Raw genomic sequence first — 25669 nt, 5'->3', positions numbered from 1 at the left:
TCGCTGTCTAAATGTTTTCATGTTCTCTTCTGGCTGCAAATGAAGCGGTGATAAAGTTTCCTCTGTTAACTTCAAACTCAACATACAGACATCGTCCGTATTTTCAGAGGCAGCGAAAGCTCCTCGGGGAGAAATTATCTTATTAGTTTCAGTAATCAGTGGGTGGAGACGGACGAAGTTCTTCTGGCTAAAAACATTAAAACTGAAGACTTAACGAAACAAAAATTACAGACTTGCAGCTTCGGGACTTTTAACGCATCGCAGTCTCAACCTACAGCTCCACTGAATATTTTGAATTAAATATAACATATTTTTCACTCCAGCGCTTACTTGGATGAAGTTGGTTTCAGACAAACTAGAAAAAGGCACAAACCAAACAGAAAAGAAATGCAAAGTGAACACAAATTGGTGTGAAGTGACTGCAAAGAGACACAAAATGAGGATAATGGAGATAAAACTTTAGGATGTAAATAATGTCGAATATTTCCTGCTGTAAATTTTATGACCAAGCCAGAGTGAGATTTTGAAAGAAATCCCTCAAAACTTGATATTATTTTTACTTCCAAAACCAAAAGTCTGTAATTAGAGTAACAAGCAGCCTGATAACAAGTATAATTTTGCCAATTGGCTGTTGCTGTGAACAATTAGAATATTTTCTACTTTTTGTGATAGATTAGTGCCATAAAAGTAGAAATTTCCTTGTTTTACAGCAAAATTATACACAATATAAATAATAAAAGAAGATTTGTGCTTGTTTAAACCTCTACTTTCGACATGCCGCCCAACATCCTCTAAGTGACCTTCAAACTTGAAGTAAAACACGGTCTCCCACCCGTGTTAAGGTCTCACAGCCTTCAGCGTCCATCTGTTGTTTTTTCTGGGAACGTCGTCCTCCTTTTCTTCCCAGACCCTCTCCGACTCCGACCCGCTCTCTCTCTCTCTGCTTGTGTTTACTTTTAATGAAAACATTTTAATAATGCGCTCCTTCTAAGTCGCCCCAGATAAGAGTCAGCTAAATTCCCCAAATGTGAGAGAGAGTAAATGCGGTGCCTCATTATTTATGCATGCAGGCTGCAGGCTGGAGGAGTCTACCTTCACCTCTTATAACACTCAGACGCCTCCTTCCAGCTGAAACACAGGCGGCAGTGCATTCCCAGGTCTTTGTGTTTTTTGCGCTCTTCCTCCACTCTCGTTTCATGTTGAAATCATTTTTTCGGTTACTGCGGCTCTGCGTCGTATCTGCAGGGTCTGTTTGCTGTTGGTTTGGCGGCAGTCTGAGATGCTCTTTTACGAAAAAAAAATCTTCTCGGCCAAAACCGCTTCCGTTAGCTGGGTTTTTCTTTGCGTTTTAGACTGTAAATGCTTTTTTTTTATTTTATTTTTTTTAAATAGTGGGATTTAAGTTTGCAGTAGTTTGATTCATCTTTTTGCCATTTCTAGTCGGCCTGGCGCGGATTCAGAGGGACTTTGATGATGAAGGGGCTGTTCCAGTTCTTCTTTTTGTGGTTAACTGATTTGTTCTTCAGGGCTTTTTTTTTGAAAAGTCAGATCGTTTGTCAACAATATTAAAATTAAATGTCGACTCGTGATCAATTTTTTTAAGCAAGAATGCTAAATATTCCTTAATTTTGTCTTCTCAGGGGTGACAGTAAAATTTTGCATTTTTGTCGTTGCTGTTTAAAATGGGATTCTTATCTTGCCGTAGGGTACAGTGGAGAGTTTTGTCCACGTTAGTCTGCATCCAACAGTTTAAGCATTTAAACTGCATGCTAGCGCAAAATAAATCCAAATGTGCGAAATTGTTTTGGTGCACCGAAGCGAGTGCCGGTAATTTCTACCGTCCAGGTTGGTCAAATTCTCAACAAAATCCAAAACGTACAGGGAGCAGCAGAAACCGCCGCACCGCTCCGAGGTTAAGGTTCCCTTTTGGCGAGCCGAGACCGGCGCTGTGCTCCAAGTACAGAAACAGGCGGTGGACTACGCGTCAAAACGCTCCAAAAAAAAAAAAGGACGTGTGAAAACGCTGCACACTTTCCATCCTACACGGTCGGCGTCCTGGCTCCGTAGAGGAAGGGGGCGGGGCCACCGACGTGAAGAATTCCCAAATGAAAGCGTCTGAGGAAGCTGCAGCTGTCCCTGAACACCTCACATAAGTGTTTCTTCTTCACTGCTGCTGCTGGACAGAAGAATCAGTGTGTTTATTGCGCGTGCTGAAACACAGGAGCACAAAAACACGTTGATTTCTGGGTAAAATATTTAAAGCTCTGTCAAAACTCTACACAAGTAAGAGTCCTAACACGGAAGAGAACTATTTGTTAGTGTACTGAGGGAAGGATATCATCTGGAAAACAGCGCGGGTGTCACCGGACCCGACACCCGACAGCACTTAGAGAGTGAGCAGGTTATTTCCTTCATCATCAGCAGTTTTCCATCGACTTCACAGCTGCAGATCTTTATCGACCGGACCTGTGACCGAGCCGTCAAAACCGGCCTCATTATTCAAGTTGGGTTGAATCGGAGTACTGAAAGGTTGGACACGGGGATTGATTGTGATGTCAGTCTTTAATTAACAAACCAAGACTCCCGCTGCTGACCTTATCTAAAAAAAACAACAACACACAAGCACATTTCCATTTTCCTCCTCGGTCTGCTCATTACATTAGCATTTCATCCTCCATTTACATTTAGATTCTTGAGTGCATTTACTTTATTGTCTGAAGTTATTTCGAACGGCCGTGTTTCCAAAGCAGATCTCGTCAATGTGAGCAGCGTGCCCTTTAACCAAAAAGGTTAAGTGTCCTCCTTTTTTATTTGTGATCCAAAAAAAAACAAACGGTGAAGAGCCGAGACGCTGACAGTTTTTTTCATAACGTCGGCGCTCGAGCAAATGTTACACGGCGATGTGACCCGAGCAACGATCCACGACCCCCCCACTCTTTATTTCTGAGGAGACGTTCACCCAGGGGAGCGGAGTCGAGATCCACTTTGACTCTTAACAAGCTTCTAACATAAAAATAAAATAAAAAAAGCCGAGCGGAGCAGAACGGAGCTGAAAAGAATAAATAAATAAATGACAGCAGGGAAAGTAAAAAAAAACCAATCCATTAGAGGGATTAAGGAGGGAAAGTTTAAAGAAGGAGAACATTAAATTTTGAAGCCGTGAAAATGTTCCATTACTCATAAAGCTCACAAAGTTTTTGCACATGCAGGGTTTCGGAGCCTCGTAGATCAGTTGGAATTCAATATTACGTAATGCTTTCATGATTTCCTTATAATTTGGTATTATTTTTTGTAGGAAGTGTCGCAAGTAATAACCTCTCTGCCTCGCGTAAACATGCATTTATTATTGAAACTTTTAATCGTAAAATGCTTTGATTGTTTTCTTGCCTGTTTATACAGTTGGTTTGTTGTGGTGGCGCCCGGGGACTTTGGAGAAAGTGAACCAGGAAAAAATATTGAAATATTTTTAAAGGCCAAATGAAATATCACTGTAATTCTAAAGTGTGTTTCTCAGCTGGTCGACATCAAAGCTCAACTTCAAAGATTCAGGAGTGTATGAACCTCCTCCTGAAGGCTGCCCACCTGCAGTCAACACACACACACACACACACACACACACACACACACACACACACACACACACACACACACACACACACACACACACACACACACACACACACACACAGGGAGTAAAGGAACAAAGACATCTGTACATGAAAATCCTCCTTCCAACCTTTACAAATGTTCGATTGCTTGTGAACTCGTCAGATTTGACTTCCATCAGATTAAAAGGGTTATTAAAAAAACATATTTGCAATGGGCATCTTGCAGTTACTTTTCATAGGAGAGATGAGAAAAGGGAACGATTGTGGCTGTGAATCGTCAGCGGTTCAGAAAATGACGAAAGCGCAGCTGCGTGGAGCGCCGCCGGGGAGACGTTGGTATCTGCTGGTTCGGTTGTTTACCCGGACGCTTCCAAAAGGCCAGGAGTCAAGCGCTGAGCTCGGCGCTATTTATTTTTCATAAACGTCTGACCGGTGCGGATCACACACTCGTAGAAAACTCTGAACAACCAACATGTTTTTTTTTTCTATTTTTTTATTATCCCGAGGAGATGAACTACTTATGTATATAGTTTTGCAGTGTTGCACCATTTTTGTTTTATTTATGTTTGTAAATGTGAAATTCAAGCCCGTGTTGAAAAACGCCTCCTTGAGGTCTGCTTTCACCAGACGGGAGAGAAACGGGTCGAAGCTGGAAGCAAAAGAGGAAACCAGACACTTCAAACTGTCCTTTTCTTTTTCTTCAGCTCGGCTCGGCTCACTTCCTTTTTTTTTTTAAACCAAACTTTTTAGTGGTAGAAACACTGATTAGATTTCGGAAGCAGTCTATATTTTCCCTCAGGTGACAATTAAGCTTTTTATCTGCGATTTTAAAACACTTGTAAATATTTAATTCCAATTTGAATGCATTTTTGAGTGAGTCAAGAAAAACGTGTAAAGATAACCTGATTAAATGTGCGCTGTGGGTCAAAATCATGAATTGATGGTTCACACCCAGTAATATAGAAGATTCTTTTAGTGGTTTCGTCACCTCCATGTAAAAGATGAATTTACCAATTTTTTTTTTGGTATGAAAACAAGCTGGCTTTTCAAAACCGCACGAAAAAAGGATTTTTTTTTTTTTTTTTTTTTTTTTTAACAGAACATGAGAATCTGAATTAAAGCCAAGATGAAACTTAGAAAGACAAAATAAAAGAAGATAAATTATTCAAGAAAAGGGAAACGAGTCGGATATTTAGGAGAGTGGAGAGAGAGCTTGTGACTCTGTGTGACGGTTGGTATGAAGAATGTGTTTATACATGTGGGCTGAGTGTGTGTGTGTGTGTGTGTGTGTGTGTGTGTGTGTGTGTGTGTGTGTGTGTGTGTGTGTGTGTGTGTGTGTGTGTGTGTGTGAGGGACTGTAAATCTGCTCTGTTTGCACCTGTTGTCATGTGTTGCTTAAACATTTCGTAATCGGATGCGGGACAAATAAAAGTCCAGATGTAAACAGCGTCGGCCCCTCTGAGGGTTCTCGTCCAGTCGGAGAGGCGACGGCTCGTTCGGTGGACCGCGATGCCCCGCGACGGCCGAATACGAGTGACATCGCTGGAAATAAACACGAACTCGCTTGTCGTGTCGTGACGCAACGCCGGACACAGACGGTCGCGACGCTGCGGACGGCGGTCGAACGACATCAGATGGTTTCCGGCAGCTTTTAATGGACGTGAAAATGAAACGACGTGTTTTGAAACTCTGATGAACGGAAAGACGTGAATTTACATGAATTCCTCTCAGTTGCAAATAAGGCACAGCTAAAGGAAATATGACGTCTTTCGCATTGATTCTGACCAAAATAAAATCCGTTTTACTGCCTGTAGTTCCTGGTCTCTGTAACAAAAGAAAAGAAGGTCTCCTTTTGACTAAATAATGTCATGTAATGGTCCATTTAACAGCTGTTTGGGAGCTCTTGATCACGCCACATCGTATTTATTAGCACATGGAGCCCAGTTGCCATGGAAATACATTATTTATTTTTTTACCAACTGACGTCAGCACTTGAAGCTTATACTTAGAACTTATTTTAACGGACACTATAAAACATGAAAGTTGTTTTTGAGTCGTGCTCTGTTTGGTCTCCACCGGCGCCCGAGAATTAGTTTTTTTTTATTATTATTAATATTATACAGTGGATTTCTCAGCGTCTTCTCACTGAGAACGGTTCGTTACTGCTGGTTGCAACGAGGTTAATCGAAGTGCTGAGAGTGAAACCAAACACTGATGGCTGTTAAACAAACAAAAGCAAAAATAACTGAGCCATGAAAATGTTCATAAAGCCGAGGAACGCTGCAGAGTTGCTTGAGTTTCTCCTTTTGGCTTGTGGCTTTTTTTGGAGGATGTTTGTGGGTTAATCTCGAGAAGTAACTTCCTCTTTTACATCACAAATAGTCATTTCATCCATTTCAATACATAAGTAACAATAAATACAGCTTTAAACTGACATTTAAAAAAAAAAGTTTTTTATAATTCTGCTACTGTAGGTGTGAATGCTGGCTTTAATGCAAAGATGTAGAGTCTTTAGCCAAGACAGACTTTTTTTTTTAGGAGAGAACTCATAAATTCATTGAGATTTGAAGGAGGGGAGCTTCATGATGATATGAGCTCAGTCAGGAATTGTCCAGAAATTGTTCTTCTTCGTCTCCGTGTCTTTCTACATACGTGGAGTTATGTTCACTCTCATTAATACGTTAAGTCTCGCTCTGACTTCTTGTGTTATCTTGAACAGTTTGAGCCAATAATTAAACATTACGTTGAGGTGGAGCTGTTGCTGGATTATCAGTCGATCAGCTGTTCGGGAGGGAGGAGAGCTGGAAAATGCAGCAAAATGCACACATTGATACCTTAAATCTTCTCCTGAAGGTGGAGGTCAGCACTTTTCATGGCGCCGACGCCAACACTGTGACCGTAAAACTTTGTAAAGGTTCAGAGTAAATTTGTCGTAAAGTAGTAGACCATCAAACATCGATAAAAGTACCACTCGCCAGACAACACAAGCAAAAGCCACAATAGATCTATAATACAGCAGCAGAGTGATGAGTTCAGTCTAACACTAATGCAGCCGTCATCTTTGTCGTCACGGTAACAGCTTCCAGAAGTAATGTTTTATGCATAAAAACATCCTGCAGATTTGTGATCATTTGCGTGGATTTTTACTGAATATATTTTGCACAATTTTGGATTCTTTTTCTTGTAGTTCTTTGTGTCGGATGGGAAATTTAGTATTTTATTATTCCAATAATAAAAGGAAGTTGTTCGGGGAGCTACGACCACAACCCCACCCCACATAGGTGGATGAAAATGGGCAAATGCATCTTAAAATATGAGACAAAGATCAGATTAATGTATCTAAGATAATAATGAGATAAAGATATTTCACAAATGATGGCATTTTGAGTTTTGGGAGGTTGTTATAGACATTTTTAATACATCAACTAAAAAAACGAATTTAATGTAAAAACAGTTTTTATAGATTTTATGACAAAGAACAAAAGTTTTCCATGAACAAAATGAACACAAACTTGGTTCTGCAATTTGAACTAAAAATGGAATTTAAAAAAATAGTTTTTAATTAATGAAATAATTACAGCAGCATAAGACGACAGGTGAATATTGGCAGCAGCAGAATTAAGTGAAGTATCGGTGCCTTTTATTTACATCGAAGACAGAAGTTGGCAGCGGGTTCATCAGCGGATGGTTTCAGACTCCTGCAGAGACGTTCAGATACAAACTCCTCCCGGCTGTGAACACGCCGTGAAGCTCGCGTTGCCAAACTGCTGGTTTGGTTTGGAGAGCGGCGAGCCCAGACTCGGTGCCCCCTAGCTTCATCCATCATCGACCCCCGTCCGACCGCTTCGGCCCGGCTCGACAGAAACGAGGAGAAGTGGTTTCAAACAGAGCAGGCAGATATTCTGTCACAGCGATCTGAGGCTGATTTTACTTGTTTGCTTTTTTTGTGTGATGATTTTTAAAAAAAATTTTTATGGCAGCTTTTTTATAACGGTTTTCCTAAATACAAAATTAGTGTTCATATTGGACTGTCAGATGGAGTTAAACCAAAGAATAATGCAGCAAATTTATATTGTTATATATATTGTTATATTTAGTTTAAAGAAAGATTTTTTTTTGAACCTGTTTGGGTGTCTAAAGATTTTTCAGATGAATTGCAACCTGTGACGAAGAGCAGAAGATACAGATTTCTTTGTATTATGAAATCACAAGCAGAAAGCCGCTGATCTAATCAATAAAACACGAGCTTTGTTTGTTTATCGCAGGCAAAACTGCCTCTTTTGCATCGCTCAACTGGAAATTCACGTTCACCACAGGCATGGAAATGAAGTGAAAAAGCCAAAAAGAGGAAATGTCAGTGGAAAGCAGAGATTTATTCAAAAAAGAAGAAGAAATAGGCTGAGAGAGAAAAGACGGATAAAAGGTCAAGAGTTGAAAGGAAAATATAATGGCGGGAAGACAAAAAAAAAAGAATAAAGAGTGGATGGAAGTCTTAGTTGTGTGCAAGAAAAGTGCAGTTTGCCCAGAAGGGTCTTCCGTGTGCACCAGCTGTCCTCCAGAGACGAGGACGGACGGCTGGCACCCACAGAGAAGTGTCTCGGCTCTCATGTGGAAAAAGAAGGGAAGATGTGAGCGAATCAGTCGGAGGAGAGACGTCGCCTGGAGGGGAGCGCCGGGCCGAAGACGGAGACAGACGGAGACGGGGGTGTGGGAGGCGTGGGGAGGGGTGCGCAGCGTTCGCAGCGTTCGCCCAGCTCAACGTCAGTCCACCAAACGCCTGTCTGCAAAACTGCCCGAGTTATTTACCTACGGTTGTGAAGTCGGTGAGAACTCATCAGTTTATCCTGGCAGGGCCGTCTGGGGTCGTGAATACCGGCGGGGATGAGGGAGCTCCAGTCAGACCTCAGGACCTGCAGAGAAAACACACGACATCGCAGCTTGTCGTTAGTTTTATTGCCGAAACTCTCGCGCAACGGCTGCGGCAGTCAGACCGAGTTCAGAAACACGGAAAACGTACCTGCTGAACGTCCGTGTTGTCGGCGTGAGCGCGTTAACGCGTCGAGTTGGAAGAGCCTCGGTGCAGCCTCATGTACAGAACATCTGATGCCTTTTGTCTTTCCTGCTGGAGACAGTAAGAAGTCGACTGAAGCTGGATTCATGTCTGAAATGTAAAATGTCTCTACACACACACACACACACACCATTCAAATCTCAACAATGTGCTGAATCAGCAGATTTTTCATCCCCCCCCCCCCCCCCCCCGTCGAGATGCAGGTCTGAGGTCAAAACAAAGTTTTTCTTTGTGCATTCAGAAACGAAGCAATTTCAGCTGTTGGTGACCTCTTAAACTCTTTATAAACAAAGACTGTACAGAATTTATTCACAGCTGACTGAGCTCCAACCACAACGGGAGGTATTAGCATGCTTCGTATGCTTATTACTTTTCTGCATCAGCTCGCATATGAGAGTGCGAGTAATTTAACAGAGATTCAGGTGAAATAGCGTTGAAATGTCTGGACAATATCAGTCTGGGTCATTTAATGAGAAAAGTCAACTTTGTGTCGCAGCTTTCATGCTCACATTAAAGTGAATAGAACAAAGAAAAAGGTTGAAAATACATTTTTAAAAAAGATGTGGAAAAAAAAGTAGGTTCTTAAAAGAACTCCCGTTAGTTGCATGTCAGATATTTCTTGGCAGCCATTTACCTATAAAACTATTAAAGTTTGTTTAAGATTGACAACAATATGCGAAGCAACCAAAAACTGTTCAACTTAAATATGCTTTAATACTTCCTATAATACTGCAACGCTGAACAGAACCAAATGGAAAATCTGTACTGTTTCAAACTCATTATTTACATTCATATCAACACCTCTCTGCTTCCTTGAAGGAGGTTATCGTTCAACTTCCTGTCAATAAAGGCCGCGGTGCAAGACATGTTTTCCTCCAACACGCACACGCATACACGCACACACACACACACACACACACACACACACACACACACACACACACACACACACACACACACACACAGCATTCCTGTCTGCCTGCTGTACACGACCCGGGCCGAGGCGCTCTGTGGGAGACCGTCCTCTCAGCTGAGCTCTGACTGCAGATGATTTAGGAGAACATGGTTCCCATCATACACCGTTCCCCGGGAACAAACTGCCATCTGCTGATATATTAGAAAACTATCTGGGGGATTCATCTTCTGATGTTACAGTGAGATATGTACGAGAGAGAGAGAGAGAGAGAGAGCTCGGTCGTAAATAGTAAGAAGTTATTTAGTTTTTTCAGAAATTAAAATCGACTGGTGAGAAACTGAATGGAGGAAACTTATTTTTGTATTTTGGAGATGGTTTCTTCTTCAAATTAAGGTTTATAATCCCCTCAGGGTGGGAAACCCTGTGATGAAGTCATCGTTTTAATGATTTATTTTGTTGTGAAAGCAGCTGAAGCAGTAAAACATTTTGTCAGAAGAAAGAGCACCACCTTAACCGAGACAACTTTCACCAGCAAACTGTTTATCAAGCAATACATTGGGGGTTATTTATCGACATCCATGTAGGATCCCACAAAATGGCAATCAGTTATATTTAAATATAGTTTGTATAATTGTGGGAAAACAAAACGGTGACATTTTAGGAAAAGAAACCCTTCAGGAATTCCCAACATTTCATCCACAATGAAGAAAACATATCTCCATAAATGGTCGTGTGTTTTCTACTTCTTCGCTCCGGGAAGTCGTATTTGAAGAGAAATTCAACTGACAAGTTTGATCAAGTGCACCTGATGCACACTTCTGCTGCTGTTCAAGTGTCCAGCAGAATAAATCAAGCGCTCCTCGAGTGCCTGTTGTCTCAAACCATTTTTAAAAAGAAAAGGAATCACGCACGTCAGCAACAGTTATTCTACTTTTTTATGTTATCTGAGATAAAAAGAAAAGAAATGCCGCAGTTCAGTCATCAGCTCGTTATCTGTTCAGGCTCGCTTTGCCGATCCATTTCAGCATTTTTTATTTGATTATTTTCTAATCTTTTCGAGAGAACGGGAACGAGAATTTACGAGTGGACGAATGACCCCTAACCACCCGGTCACTGAGACTGATACTTAAAAACATGCAGCTGGTGCTGCTGCACTTGTTTCCCAGTAAAAATCATCTCGTGTCGGGATGTTTTCGAGGGTTTTTTCCGCTCCGAGAGGCAAATGTCATTTCGCTCTCAGCGTGAGTGACGTTGACGACATCTGCCAGCCGTCATCCCGCTAAGCTCCGAGTCTGCGACGGGAAGTCGGCTCTGAAAAATGAAATCTTCGTTGCTTGAAAATGACAGAAATGTCATGTTTTAATTTTGAAGGGCTCGTAGTCGTCGGACTTGTGAAGTCGGACGAATGAGGCACGATCTGTAATGTACTAGTTGTGTTGCGTCCCACCCCGCTATGCTTGATTTAAGACGGCCTGTCATTGTTAAATGATGTACTTCCTGGTGTCCTTTCTTGTCATCATTGTACAACCATGCTTTTTACATTTTTTTTTTTTTTTTTTTTAAATAACTTCTTCATTTCCCCATTTTTAGTTTTCTAGATCTCAGCAGCACGACCTCATCTTCACGTAAAACCAGATTAAAGCAGTTTAAACTTCTTTTAAAAGGTCTCAATCGATCGTATTCAGTGTTAATATTCAAAATATGTTGACGTCACTGCGAGTCGGAGTTCGTTTGCAGAATTTTTTTTTCTCAGTTTGTTAATAATTGATCAAATAAAAATTGTCTGGAATTGTTGTGCGTCCGCCTCTGAGGTGGATATTTACTTTATGTGGAGTTTTATAGTTCTGCACACTTCTGCTCTGCTCTGGAGGAAAAAGTCATCTCACTGTGCGGAACAAAAAGAATCCGTGAACAATGGATCTGAACCCGGGCCCGGAAGTCGAGCAGTTCTGGTGCTCACGGTTTCCTTATCTGAGGGTTTGATTCGAAGCCCGGTGAGTGGTGTCTGATTACTGATCTGCTGGAATGAGTCAGCTCTTCAGCCCGGCCAGCGCACTTGTGATGAGCTGATGTAATGAATTCTATTTTTAGCCGAGACCCCGCTGTGTCAACTGATCCACTTTGAAGACCGTTGTTTCCTTCAGACGTTGAAACGGGCCCTCTGAAGCCCTCCTACTCTCTGAGAAGGAAGTGCACATTGAAGGGAATGTGTTTTTTTCCACAGCAATGTCACAAAGACAAATTATTGTGAGCAGGTGAAGAACTTTTGCATCAGTCTTAAAAAAAAAAATGTCCTGCAGTACAAATGCAGCAATCTGAGCTCTGATTCATCATATTAATAGCAGCTATTTTGTGTATTTATGATGTGGTACTAAAGTTCCCTTTATTAATGCTATTAAAGAAATAATAAAGGCCAAATGTTTCACACTATAGGCTTTATGTAAAAGTGGATGTCTGAAAAATAAGGCAGATTCGGAAGTGCCTTAAGCTGCAATACCACCGAGTGCCACTAGAGGTTGGCTCTGAAAAGTCACTTTTCCACAAGTTATCTCGGTGTTGTAAACTAAAGTCACTCCTTCTTATTAGTTTTCTGGAGGTCCATCTGAAAATATGTTGTCATTAATTAGAAAGTGAACCTCAATAAGATGTGTTTTTGCTGGCGTGTCTGTTTGATTGACAGGCCTGTTGTGCAGTCAGATTACAGCTACCAGTGGGCGGGACGTAGTATCTTCAGGTTTCCAATCATATCAGTCGGATCCACCAGTTGCCCCCCCCCCCCCAGCTCGTCCAAATATGGTCACTTCCTCTAAGAACCGCTCCGAACTAGCAAAGATGGTGACGGACAGAATCTGAACTGGAGGCTTCGTAACGGCCGTTCACAAACCCAACGATGACATCACTGATGGTCGCCGCTTGATTCACACACAGAGACAAACCCAGAGAATCATAAACTCTGTACCCGTTTAGAGCTTTTGAGTCTCTTTTTGTTTTATAAGAGAACTTTAATAACTTGTTTGTGCTCTGGTCAGGTCTGTTTAAAGCAGCAGGCCGCTCTGATAAATGCTCTGTGAACAACCTGCATGGCACCAAATGGCAGACAGACAAAGTTAGCAACTAAGTGGTTCCAACCAGAGTTATTTCCAACTCAGAAAGTCTTCCCTCCCTTTTCGTTTCTTTTTGAAAGCTTTGCTGGCAAAGCCGAGGAGAGCCGCAGACAACTTTTTTTTTTTTTTTTATCATTTTATTGCTCCAAGTTTCCAGTTCTCAGCAGAATAAAGGATCTAATCTATCAGATAGCAAATAGCGGCTTTGTAGATAGATGGTTTATAATACCTGTGACCGCGAGGTCAAGTTAGTTTATCGGCTCAGGGGTGCAACCGTGCCAAGATCTGCTTGCTTAAGACTGCCGGGTTTAACGGCAACGCCATACAAAGGTGGAAAAACACGTACGCAAACTCAAAGAGGAAAACAGACAAACAAAAATAAGCAAATAAGCCTGCAAGGAGCAACACAAACAGATTAACACAAAGAGGCAGATATCCATGATTACATGCATACTGATGCATCTACACACACACACACACACACACACACAGTGAATACTTTATGCACCTTATTACTTCGTGATAGACTGCATTGATCAGCAGGGGAACACGTGGACACACGATACTCTACAAAAACAAAACAATATGAAAACAAACGGTGCTAATAGACACAAAAGAAAAGCCTCGTTAAAATATCGTCAGAATAAAAAGACAATGAACATCGTCAAAAGTATAAATACTAATAAAATGTTAATATTCGCTAGATGTCAAAACTAAAAATGTAGTGGCTGATGCCTGGAGGGCAAAGGCAGAGCTAGTTCTTAGCTCGCTTTAGTTATACGTAAGTACAAGTTTATTTGTGTAGCAGCTTTAAAAGATGTAAAATCACAAAGTGCTTGTCGTCAGAAGGCTGACTGAAGATTTTAAAATCTGCGTCCTGTTCTGTTATTGTCGCCGTCCAACGTGAATCCTTCTGATAGCGTTTGATTCCCATCAGTTTTCACCTTTTTAAGTGGGAAGTGAAACCATGTTGTTGTTGTTTTTTTCAGAAAGTCGTCAGCTCTTAGTGGATAATCGGGGAACATTTATCCTCCGTGTAAAAATGCACTGCGGGTTTTTTATTTTTTTATTCCTCTGCTGTGTTTGCTGTCCGTCTCTTATCATCCAGTATTCAGGTAACGCTTCCCGATGCCGTTAATGAGCTGCAGCGGCACACGGGCCCGTCGGTGACCTACATGCTCGCAGCCTCCCATCGACGCCGCTTAACAGAAACCGCCATTAGGGCTAATGGTACCGCGGGACACATGCTGGCTCTGGTCCAGTCGCCCCCCCGCCCCTTCCCTCCACCACCACCACCACCACCACCCAACCCCCCCACCTTCCTCCATCCACGTCTCTGAGGTCACTTTCTGTTTACAGAGATTAATGACACTTTTTATGGCCGGCTTCCATAAAGTCTTTCTTTTATTTGTTTTTAGTTTATAAACAGATCTTTTGAAGGCAGAGCTGCTCCGGAGGCTGAATTTCATCTTACTGCTCGGCTTTAACCTCCGAAGGCTGAGAAGAAGAACAACCAGCATGTTTCCAAGGAGAGTCGTACTAAATTATCTGGATTATTTGGGTCACTCATGAGAAAAAAATAAAAAAAATGGTTTGCTTTTTGAGTCTCAGGTGGCAGCGCACCTGTCAGGGTTGAAATAAAGACTTTTTTGCCCACTGAGGGATTCTGTGAAATGTTTCACTAAAGTCACTAAACTTCAGCACAGGAAGCAAAACTCTGTCGACAGAAGTACATCTACAATACGTGTTTATGGTTTATTCATGCAAGTTGAAGTTTCAGCCGGTGGAACTCGCGCCGGCGTCATAAAGTTGACGGGTTTAGCGGAGCGGCTCCGGCCTCGGACTTCACCCCGGATGCACAGGAAGCAGCGCTGGTCGTAATGAGGTGTAGCAGGTGCTGTAAAAAATATAAACTGTGTTGAATAATGCATTGTTCAGAGGTGACACAGGAATAGGTTGTCTGTGTGGGCGAGGTGTCCAGTGGACGGACGGGGAGTCCAACGTTGGGACGTCATAAATCAGCAATTTGAGATTATTTCAAAGGTCTTTCTTTGACGTGATAATGATTTTCTTGTGTTTAAGATATTTAAAATAGATATTTAAAAGAAAAATATCATTACCTGGGAACCTCCACTGTTGATGAATCCTTTTTTTTATTTAGATAAAAGTTCAAATTGAATCTGGATGTAAATTTTCCGATGTTTTTCGGTGACATTTTTATATGACTTAATCTGCTGCAAATCAAACTCTTTATAATCTGAGTACTGCGTGCGGCTTTGTGATGTTTATGTTGGTCCGTTCGTTAAAATGTCTGAAGTGGGGGATTTATATCTATAGGATTATTTCCATTTGCTCCATGAGAGCGTCATGAAACTGGATTGTATTACAAAAGCCAAACAGAATCATTACTTTGTGGTAAATAAGATCTCGTGTCAGTTTTTTAAATTTATTTTGATCTCATTGTCACTGATTCCATGAAGTTGTAACGTAATGCTGCTGCGGCCGAGTTAGAGTCCATCTCACGGGAGTATTTAGCCTATATTCCTTTTATTTAAATTTGATTTCAAATAAAATTTCATACCAATTTTGCTTTTAAGCAACGATGTTGACATTTATATCGCCGGCCTGATGTTTTTAAAGGTGAAGTATTTCTGTGTGAGAGGTTCTTGGCCATTGGTTTTACTGCGTGTGTGTGTGTGTGTGTGTGTGTGTGTGTGTGTGTGTGTGTGTGTGTGTGTGTGTGTGTGTGTGTGTGTGTGTGTGTGTGTGTGTGTGTGTGTGTCCTCAGTGACAGTGTTTATATGGTTTTGAGTCACCTTCATCTCAGGTGTGTTTTCAGACAGTTCAGCAGGAGTTTAGTGGTTTGTGCTGCTGAACTCTCAAACAGAGTCATGCTGCAGCTCGAGGCTGACAGACAGACAGACAGACAGACAGACAGACAGACAGACAGACAGACAGACAGACAGACTCAGTCAGTGTGAAAGGTCAGTTTTTGATGACTCTTGATTTCTTGTATTATTGAGTGTTCTGACATTCAGTTCAAAGCCAATATTCCTCCACTCAGTACTTATTTTTCTTTTCTTCTTCTCAGAGTGGGCGGAGCAGCTTTTGGAGGTGTTTCTTTTCTAGTCAACAGTCCAAGAACCCAAAGTTATTCCGTTTACAGCGATTTCTCATTGAAGGAACTGGAACTAGAGGATTTTTATGATTCTATATATAACTTGTTTTGCAGATTATTCTTTTTTTTTTTTTTTTTTTATTTCCCCTCTGGGATTAATAAAGTAACTACCTAACCTAAGAAGTTTCAGCTTTACAGTAAAAGCCTGAGTTAATTATAAAGACTGTTTGGTTCTTTATGAAAAATACATAAAGGACAATTCTGTAATTGAAAAAGCTAAAAACTACGAGATTAATTAAACTTCCCCATTCTAGTTGGATTATTTTATTACCCAGGTTTTATTTTTCATACATACACGTTTGTTTTTACATAAATGCTTCAGTTACTCATCTGTTTTTTTTTTTTTTACTTGTTGGATTCTCAGTTAAGAAACTGACGAGTAAAAATAGGAAATGAATCCAGATTCAGGCGGTTAACAAAGAAAACCAAAGGGAGAATAATAATAAAAAAAAAGTCACCTTTCAGGATCTGATCTTTATTTTCCCGTCAGCAGTTCAGGGTTTACTCTCATTCGGGAGCCTTGAACTGTGACCATACTGACATTTAATAGTGCAACTGCATATGAAATACCATCCAGTGTCAGCTGGCATTAAAAATCAATAACATGAAGATACACAGACTCAAATATCTCCTGGCGAGGTCTAACGAGCTTCTTTCAGCCTTATTCCCTCCTGAAACCTCTGCTTTCTTTTTTTTTCTTCTTCTTCTTTGATATTTATAATCTGTATTTCTGCAGCTCTCTTCTGCTTCCTTCCATCTTTGACTTTACGATACACATGAATGATTCGAGGGATCGTCCCGATACCCGGAGAGTAACCAGCCTTTTATTTTTAGCTGCACGCTCTTTTGGCATGTTTACCAAAACAGCATGTTTTCCTCCAAGTGAGGAAATAACAATGTTCAGTTTTTAAGGAACTGAAGCTTATAATTACCTTTAAGATGTATTAATTGATTCACGACATTAACCTGAAGCCTTGCTACGATCCGTTGCCATTAGCGCCGTCAGAGTTACTGCATTACGCGGTATTACGGAACGGCAACCAGCAGTGAGGTCACCCGTTGGTTTGTGAACGGCCGTTACGAAGCCTCGAGTTTGGGAATTTGGCCGGCGCCATCTTTCTAGTTCGGAGCGGTTTGGAGCAGGAAGTGACCATATTTGGAGGAGCTGGAGGGAGGAACAAAAACACTTCTTTTTTTAGGCTTATTTTATAAGTAATGACGGATTATTTTCAGATGGAACGCCAAAAAACTAATGAGGAGTGAATTTACCAAATGACATAAAGGAGAAATTTGAATGACTTTATATTTGATGAGAGAAGTTAAATGGGAGTCTATGGAGCCGGAGACTTTTTGGAGCCGACTTCCACTATTTTCTGAAATTAAAAACCATTCTGCATTTTCATTTAATTTCATTTCTTTTATTATGTTTGCGGGAACATGTTGTGACCAAAGCAACTGTTGAAAACAGCAGAATTATCTCGTTAACTTTATTCAGTTAAAGCAACAGAAATATATGTAATTGACTCGGCATCGCAGGAGCACCTTAGAAACGAGCCGTCGGCGCCATAACAATCGTTACTGAGGCGAAACACAACACAGGAACTGGAGGAGAAGCATCCATCTTGTTATTGAGAGAGAGAGAGAGAGAGGAGCCTCAAGACTGCCATCAAACTCAAATTAGCATTTAAATTAAGTTGGAAAATTCATTAAGAGTTGCAGAAGAGTCCCGGTGTCGTGGGCGCAGCAGAGCAGCGTCCTCTCTGCCAGAAAAACGGCGTGAAAGTTCCCGCGTTGATGCGCCGGGTCTCCACTCTGTCACGCTGCCATCTGAAAATCCGCGCAGTCGGCAGCTGGGTCGCCCTCATCTGCGTGCCGGCACACGGAAAAAGGTAAATTCGAGAGCGGCTCGGTCCAGATGTCTTAACGGGAAAATCTCTGCTGCTCCTTAAAACGCAAGCGAAGGGGAACGTTGTGGGTGATGAGGAGCGGGCCGATAATTGGAGCCCCCCCCCCCCCCCCCCAGGAGACAGAAGAGTGAAAAAGATTGAAGTCAATGAGTCCTGAAACCCGAAACACACGTTAACCTCGTCACCCTGAGAGGTAATTAGGGGAATTAAGCTGTTTGCCATCAGGTATGAAGTCTTGCTTCAAGGTGCTGACTCATCATATTCATCATACGTTTAATCTGTTTGTCCTCTGCACTCTTTTTAAACTATATTCTGAGCTACAACACACCGGAGCCCTTGAACGTGCTAAAACAAAACCTTTTTCAGATTTTGATTGTCGATTCATCAAGTTTGTAATTTTACATAGAATCAAGGCAAGCAATTCATTTTGAAACGTTTTAGCCAAATATAAAAGATAATATAAGATATAAAGATAAATATATCAACAGTGCTTTAGTTCCCAGAAGCAAATACTGGAAGGAAAACAAATACAAAAAAATGACCTGTGAAGAATTTGAATACTTTATTGATGCATTAACAGAAATGTAGTCTTCACAGTGTTTTACCTTCAACGATATTTCGTAGAAACGGTCGCAGCCGAGCGTCCAGGGAGCTCCTGCTCGTGCGGCGGCCTCTTGAAAAGGTTGACTGGGAGGTGTAATCGCTGCCAGAGGTCGTGGTCGAGTTCGCTCGTGTCGCCTCCCCGGAGCGCCGGGTTCTGTTCGGAGGCTGAACGGGGCTCTCGGCGGGAAGGCAGACAACAGATGGCGCGGGCGACAAAACCTTCAGAGCTGGATCATCGCAAACCAACACCACGCATTTGTTTTGGCTCCTACCGGTGTCCACTTTAAATCCTAGACGTGTGAGCGTCTGCTGGTTTTCTGCTTCGCAACGTGAATCCTGAATCTTTTCTCTCTTTGGCTACTTATCAAAAGTGCTGACACCTTAAGCTATGTGGAGAAGAGCAACTTGTTGTACTTTTTAGGGTTTTAAAACCAGAGTTTAGTTCCTTTCAGGCGCCAATTTTAATTTATTTTTAGTTCATGCTACTAATACGTACAGAAAAATCCTGATGTATTTTCATGTTAGCATGTTGTTAAAATCGGTCGTAACACCAGTGTAATCATTTGTTAAACGCTGAATTTATTCACATGTTCACCCAATGAAATTGAGTCGAATTGTCATTTTTCCTTTTGCTTTTTAACTGAGGAGCAAAATTCTGAGTCATGAAAAAAAGGTTCAGCAATGCATTTCGGGTCCTTCGAAAGCAGAAAATGTGGACTGTGAGGTTCGATGAGAGAGTATTTATGTTCCTGATGCATCCTAAACTGCAGAGTGTGCACAGCGACTGACCACAGGATTGTAAATATTAAATGTAATATATATTATATTAAATATTCTCAGCTGGTGTTGATGTGTTCGGAGGGTATTAATGCGATTATGCTCGGAATAAAGCTGGCATTTGTGTTTAAATACAAGACTATAATTGAGCTTAAATGAGCTTCTGTTTCTTAAATCCATTTAAAAGCTGTCGAATACTATTCTATATTTTGATCCAACAGCGTCTACCGCTGACTCTCTCCGGCACCCGTCTGTGATTGGACGGCAGCTTTCAGTGTGCTTTATCGCGCGAGTGACAGCGACGTCATTTGTGACTGAGTGCTCTTGATTTTTCTGAAAAGAGCTTTCTGTATGCTGATGTGATTGGACGATAAGTCTCTCGGTGGAAACGCATTCGATTTCCTCCGTCTCTCATTCAGTCCCATTTCCTGCGTTTCCACCCTTCAATCTTAATCCGAGAAAATTGACCAGAAGTCTTAAAGAAGGCTATTTTTCATTCTGTCCTGTATTTCCACTGACCGCCAACACAGACGCTCGGTCATTGGTTCGGTTTGTTTCTCTTGTTTTGGTGTTTATCTCACAAACACAATATAGTGCGTAAATGTTATCATTTAAGGCGTAAATTTTGATTCTTAATAGAAATAGATTGAAAAAGGAAAGTCTGAAAATGTATTCAGAAGTCCAGACTGAGGATTGTGTTGCCTTGTATGTATGTGGAGTACCTTCTTGGTTTGTGGACAGGTCTGTCTTTACTGCTGATTAGTTACAGTCCATTTGTCTGAAATGTGTGTGTGTGTGTGTGTGTGTGTGTGTGTGTGTGTGTGTGTGTGTGGGTGGGTGGGTGTGTGTGTGTGTGTGGGTGTTCCCGTGTAACTGGTCTGTTGCTTGAGGTCACTGAGGACAAAAACTACCTCATAAAATGCACATTGATTTTATTGTACAGGGAATCCTTACAGATGTTTTCTGTGTGTGCGTGTGTGTGTGTGTGTGTGTGTGTGTGTGTGTGTGTGTGTGTGTGTGTGTGTGTGTGTGTGTGTGTGTGGTGTGTCCTGGTCAGTTACAGCTGCACTTTAACAGCTTTTTATGACGCCATCGTTTCCCGCCGGTCTTAAACCATTAGTCCGCCGTGTTTCCCAACTGGACTTAATGAGACGGCTGAAAGCGCGACTGTTTTGTGCGTCTGCGTGTGTGTGTGTGTGTGTGTGTGTGTGTGTGTGTGTGTGTGTGTGTCTGTGTGTGTGTGTGTGTGTGTGTGTGTGTCTGCGTGTGTGTGTGCAGTCTGTCTGTTTCAAGTGATTTTGGCAGTAAAGTTTTGTATGTATGGCTTGAAAATTGTTCTGTTTTAAGACGTTTAATCATCTTAAATGTCAACTGTTTACTTTTAGATTTCAATCATTCTGCATTGAGGACACTTTTTCTGACTGAAGAATCACTGAAGTCTTTTTTTTGTCTTGCTCCGTTTTTTCCTAAATCTACATTTATCCTCTCTGGTAGTAAAAGGGGAAGAGCAGGACGTCACTGTTTGCTTAATCTGAGCTGATAGGATCCAGTAGGAAACAAATATTTGTTATGTCATCGAGTCCTGTGTGACTGTAAATAACCCGTGAATAAATCTCTGTGCTTTCATCCACAGTAACTGTATCTCCCTGAGCCCAAAACTTCAGGCGCAGCGGCTAAATAAAAAATATGACATTTAATGAAATGAAGTTAAGGAGCTTAACTGGATTTTTCCATCCCGGAGTCAACAAATAGAATAGTTGTACTTCGCTAGAATAAAGCGGACTCTGCTTTGACCTCACTGCCGGCGGGACGGAGACAAAAGAAAGCAGCAGGAGCATTTTGTTTGTGGCGATTTGGCCCCTGAAAGCTACAAAAAAAAAGTAAATTTAAACATATTTTATGGGGTCTATTTGTTTATCTTACACAACTTACTCTGGAGTTTCCTTTCTGAATGTTATTTCTATGCATTTAATCTTCAAATATATTATATCAAGTGATCAGGTTTTAATTAGAGGACATTAACGAAGCTTAACTAACATAATTGCTTGTGATTAACATGCAGCCACTGTAGCAGAGATTGAATGCTCTGAACAATAGTGCAGTAATGGCCAGTGGCTTCACAAAAACACTGTTTGTGTAGCTGGTGAATTAATCAATAGGACGAGAGATTTTTTTGTTTTAATGACCTGTATGTTTAACGTTTGAAAATTGTTATTGAGTTTGCTGATTCTGAATTTAACAACAAGGCAGACTGTAAACTTTGACCGCGCATCGACGTGGAAGCCTTGAATCTTTGATGCAGATAACACTGCGTGTATATATAGAAGAGGTTGTCGGTTTATTACTGCAGGAGGTCGCTGTGCCGAGGTAAACTCTTTAGTTCTCCTGATCACCCCCACCTCGACCGGCAACCTTTGGCTGAACCTGCGGAGACCTGAACTCCCTCCAACACAACAGTTTCGGGAACACAGACGAAGCCTCCACCCCCACGACGCCCCCGTCGCTCCGTCTGGACGTCTCCGCTGCTCGTATTAGCGTCTCGGCTTTTTCCGCTCACTCACTTTTTCTTGTCTGTGACACATTTGTGCTCATCTGTCATCTCCTTTATTATCTCTCTTTCCTCCCATGTTGTGTCTTTTGGATTCAGACAACAACAACAACAACAACAAAACACTTCCAGTTTGTACTTCTGTGCTTTCTCATTTGGCTTTTACTGTTCGCTCCAAACTTCAAGGACGAACTGGGGTCGTCTGTGACCAGAAATGCCTTCTGATTTAACTGGTTTATCTTGTTGGCAGAACAGGAACACCAGCTGCCGTTTAACATCCAGGTGTTGCATCTTACAGTGATTAAATTTCAGCAATCCCATCACAAAAGCACCTGCGATATATAAAAAAAACCAAAAAAAAAATAGCGACGTGGAATTAATCTCACAGATTTATTCCGCCGCACTTTTGATGATTAAATGTATAAAAGTGATGCACGTTCCTCGACGATCGAACAGCAGCTCCTCTTTGTGAAAGGTCAAGAGAAGAAGTGCAGGAAAAAGGACAAACTTTCGAGGTCAACACACAGAATAGAAACACTTTCTGAAAGCAACCGATGAAGCAACGTGTTTATGGTGCTGCTAAGTCCTCCTGGCGGCGTCAAACCAAACACTGATGCACGCATGTCACCGGGATCCCCAGACAGCTGCACTTAGTTTGCCAGGTAGAGCAGAGCGGAGCTGCTGGACCCCTCGACATGCTGCCTCTCCGTTCGGACTCTCTGAAAACTGAGGGGCAGCTGGCGGCAGAACTTTCAACGTTTTATGACATTCATTCTGTCGGCTGCATGGAAACCCAAACACGCAGTAAACAAGACGTTTTTCATCTTTATTAGAATCACTTCACTCCGTTCAAGTAAACACAAACACTGACATTTTTCTCATGTCGTGAAGAGGCCGTGTTTACGTTGATGTACATGAAGCGGGTCTTCGGACCGTGACGTTACGCTGTTATGATGCACTCTCGATGCGCCGCGAGCCGAGTCTCCCATTCATGTCTCCGTGAATAAACCTCTTGACGGAATATTTCTGTGCACTTGTGATATCTCGCCCACTGCTTCAGCAGCCTGTCAGCGTTGAAATATAATCATTTATTATCAAAAATACAAAATGTGAACATAAAAAGCAAACATATTTACAAAATAAATAATTCAAACTGAATTAAAAGCAAGCGGCAACCAGCAGTGACGTCATGAAGCCTCGAGTTCGGATTTTGTGTCTGAAGAAAAATCGCTCAAAAATCCAGTCCCCAAAATAGATGCACAATAAAAACCCAAACAGTCCTTTTGTTTTGAAACAAATATTCAAAAAAGTGTCTTGTGCTCAATGATGCTGTGCAAAACCCAAACTTTTAAATGATTCTGTGCTTCAACCGCAAAATACGGCAAGTTTCCCCGAGCGCCAGAATAAGAAATTGTTAGTGCATAAAAACAGAGATTTACTGTCATACTCCTTGCTCAGCATCCCTTCCTCTTTATTTAATTTTTAATTTTTTTTCCATTTCTTCCATTATCTCTCTATTATTTTCTTTCACTCTGCTCCGTCGCTTCCTCGCAGCCTCATAATTCCTCTTGTATTTTCCACCGTGCTGTGTGACTGGATGAGAGCTGACAGACTCCAGTAAACCCTCTCAGCGGCCTCGCCCATTAGCTCCGTCATGCGTTCAGCTCACCTCACCTCCCCGACTGGGTCTGTTATAGAACCGAGTTGGCCGGCCCGCTGCGACCTGACGGCGGTGCCAAGGAGGTATTTCAGACGGGGTTGGCCAACCGGTCTCGTGATGATTTAATAATCCTGCTCTGGATTAATGAATGTTTGGTGCCATGATCTGCGTTGTACATGTGTAAGATCAGGGTGGGAGAGTGTGCAGCGGTATGTACTTCTGTCGCCATGTGAGCTGATGTTTTGCCCTGGAAATTCCTGTCCATGAATGTTCTCGGCGGTTCTCGGCATTTTCATTCTTATTTGAAGGTGACAAGATGCTTAAAAACAGTATTTTGTCGTGGTGCAGCATTTCTGCTGGTCAAGGCACCAGTAAAGGAGAAAAAGTCATCTCCAATAGGTGCGTGACATTAAACATAACTGCAACCATGGTGTTATTTTCCAGTTTGAGCCGTTGGTTGCTGCTGGACGGCCAAGGTTATGTTGAAATGATCTGTTTGGAAATGTAAATATTCTGCCACAAATCCATTGATCTTCATCCGGGCGATGGCTCAGATGGCAGAGCGGGTCGCCCACTAGTGGAGTCCCGATGGCCAGCGAGCACCTTGTATGGCGCCTCCATCAGTGTGTGAATGGGAAACAGTGTAAAGCGCTTTGAGGCCGTTGAGGTGATTGTGATTTCTTAATCAGAGGACTTTAAAGCGTGTTTTTCTTTAGGATGTAGCTTTGTCGAGACCTTTCCGAACTGAACTCACCAAGTGTAAGTAAGAAGTAATGCATCTAATTCCCGCTGCTTTACAAGTAATTACAAAAGTAATGCAGTGATGCAGTGAGAAGTATGTCTCGAGTTTGGTTGCCAAGCACTGCTGCCAACTCGTATAACTTGCCTCCCAAATAAATAAATTGGGTCCAATTAAAAAACACCAGAACGGCTTGAGTTTTCGCCAAAACGACAGCTGCACGGATTATTCCCGAGGAGAAGAGGGAAATACTGGAGTGGAGAGTCTGCACAGTTTGTTGCGTCACGCGTCGCCTGTTGGAGCCAAATTGAAGGTTCAGGTCCGGTTCAGGTCCGGTTCAGGTCCGGTCCCGGTGGTCGGTGTCCATCTGAGCCCAAACACAATGAAGTGTGCGAGACACTTTGCCAGTGAATTCATTGATATACTTTGGTGTTTTTAAGGTTAAATTCTGCAGACGTTTTGACATCTAAGAGCAAAAATGACTTTATTGTAGGATCCCACAAAGGTTCTGCTTAATAAAGTCTTTATTGATATTTAGTACGAGGCCATTCGAAATAAATCCGATACCACACGTGATGTTCTCCCTGTTTTAACGTGCAGGGTTCAAGGACAGGAATTTTCATTTTCTCCGACTCAGGGTAGATTTGATGTTCGATGCCGTAGATTTAATGCTTTACTGTTATTTGCCTTTTTAAGCCAGAAGTCTTTCTTTATCCAAATATGAAAGCAGCCCTGAGAGTTTCTCTTCACGTGTGAGTGGTGTTTGTGCCATTTAGAGAAAATGTTTTACTCATGAATCTGCATTGATAGGTTGCATGCAAACATTGACGCCTGCTTGGGTCGATGCATCTGATGGATTTATTGGTGTGTGTGTGTGGACTACGCTGCACTTCCTGTTTGTATTCATTTGACAAGGCCATCCTTATTGTCGAGAGCGCTGCGTATATATTCGAAGATAAATCCCTCAAGCAGGCACGTACAGTATGTAGCCCCCTTTTTTTTTTTTTCTCCCATGAAGATTATTCACAAAGACACTTTCGTGTGTCGGCTTGCTCCGCTGGTCCATGTAGCTGACCTTTGACCTCTCATCTCCAGCATCCTCTGGGTCTTATCTCTTCGTATCAGCAGTTGAAAATCTTTCCTGTAAGACTGGTGTAATCATATTTGGGTTTTTTGGTCCTTTTTCCATGTTTGTTTGGTCCTCATATTTATCAGAGGCTGTTATCATAAGGGGAAATATAGACTGATCTTGTTAATCATCATAACTCTGTTACCCAATTATAGATAATAACGATAACACATGGAGGCCGTGATGGTAAAACATTTTGATGAAGGGGTTGCATCTTTAATCCTCATCCTTAATCTCCTAATCCCTCCTCTTCATTTGTTGTTTCTGCAGAATGCAACTTTTCTTCAAGGTCAGAAGGAAGATGATGAATGAGTTTTGCAGTGATAATGAGACTCTGAAGCTGAGAAAAAGAATCATATTTTTGTCCTGGCCTGACATTTTTCTTCTGACTGCATGTTTACATAATAATACTTTTTTAACTGAGGACAG

General features: G+C 41.7%; 1 protein-coding gene across 1 annotated transcript in view; it reads left to right on the top strand.

Annotated features, from left to right (window-relative positions):
• Positions 1-25669, top strand: part of htr4 (5-hydroxytryptamine receptor 4) — a 112561-nt gene that overhangs the window by 6768 nt on the left and 80124 nt on the right. The window lies entirely within an intron of this gene.

Source organism: Brachyistius frenatus, unplaced genomic scaffold (assembly GCF_029030835.1).
Source record: "Brachyistius frenatus isolate BFR_SWC_R1_liver_20210118 unplaced genomic scaffold, ASM2903083v1 Contig_89, whole genome shotgun sequence".
Lineage (NCBI taxonomy): Eukaryota > Metazoa > Chordata > Actinopteri > Embiotocidae > Brachyistius > Brachyistius frenatus.
Note: the sequence above shows the minus strand (reverse complement) of the source record. Positions and strands in the feature narration are given on the sequence as shown.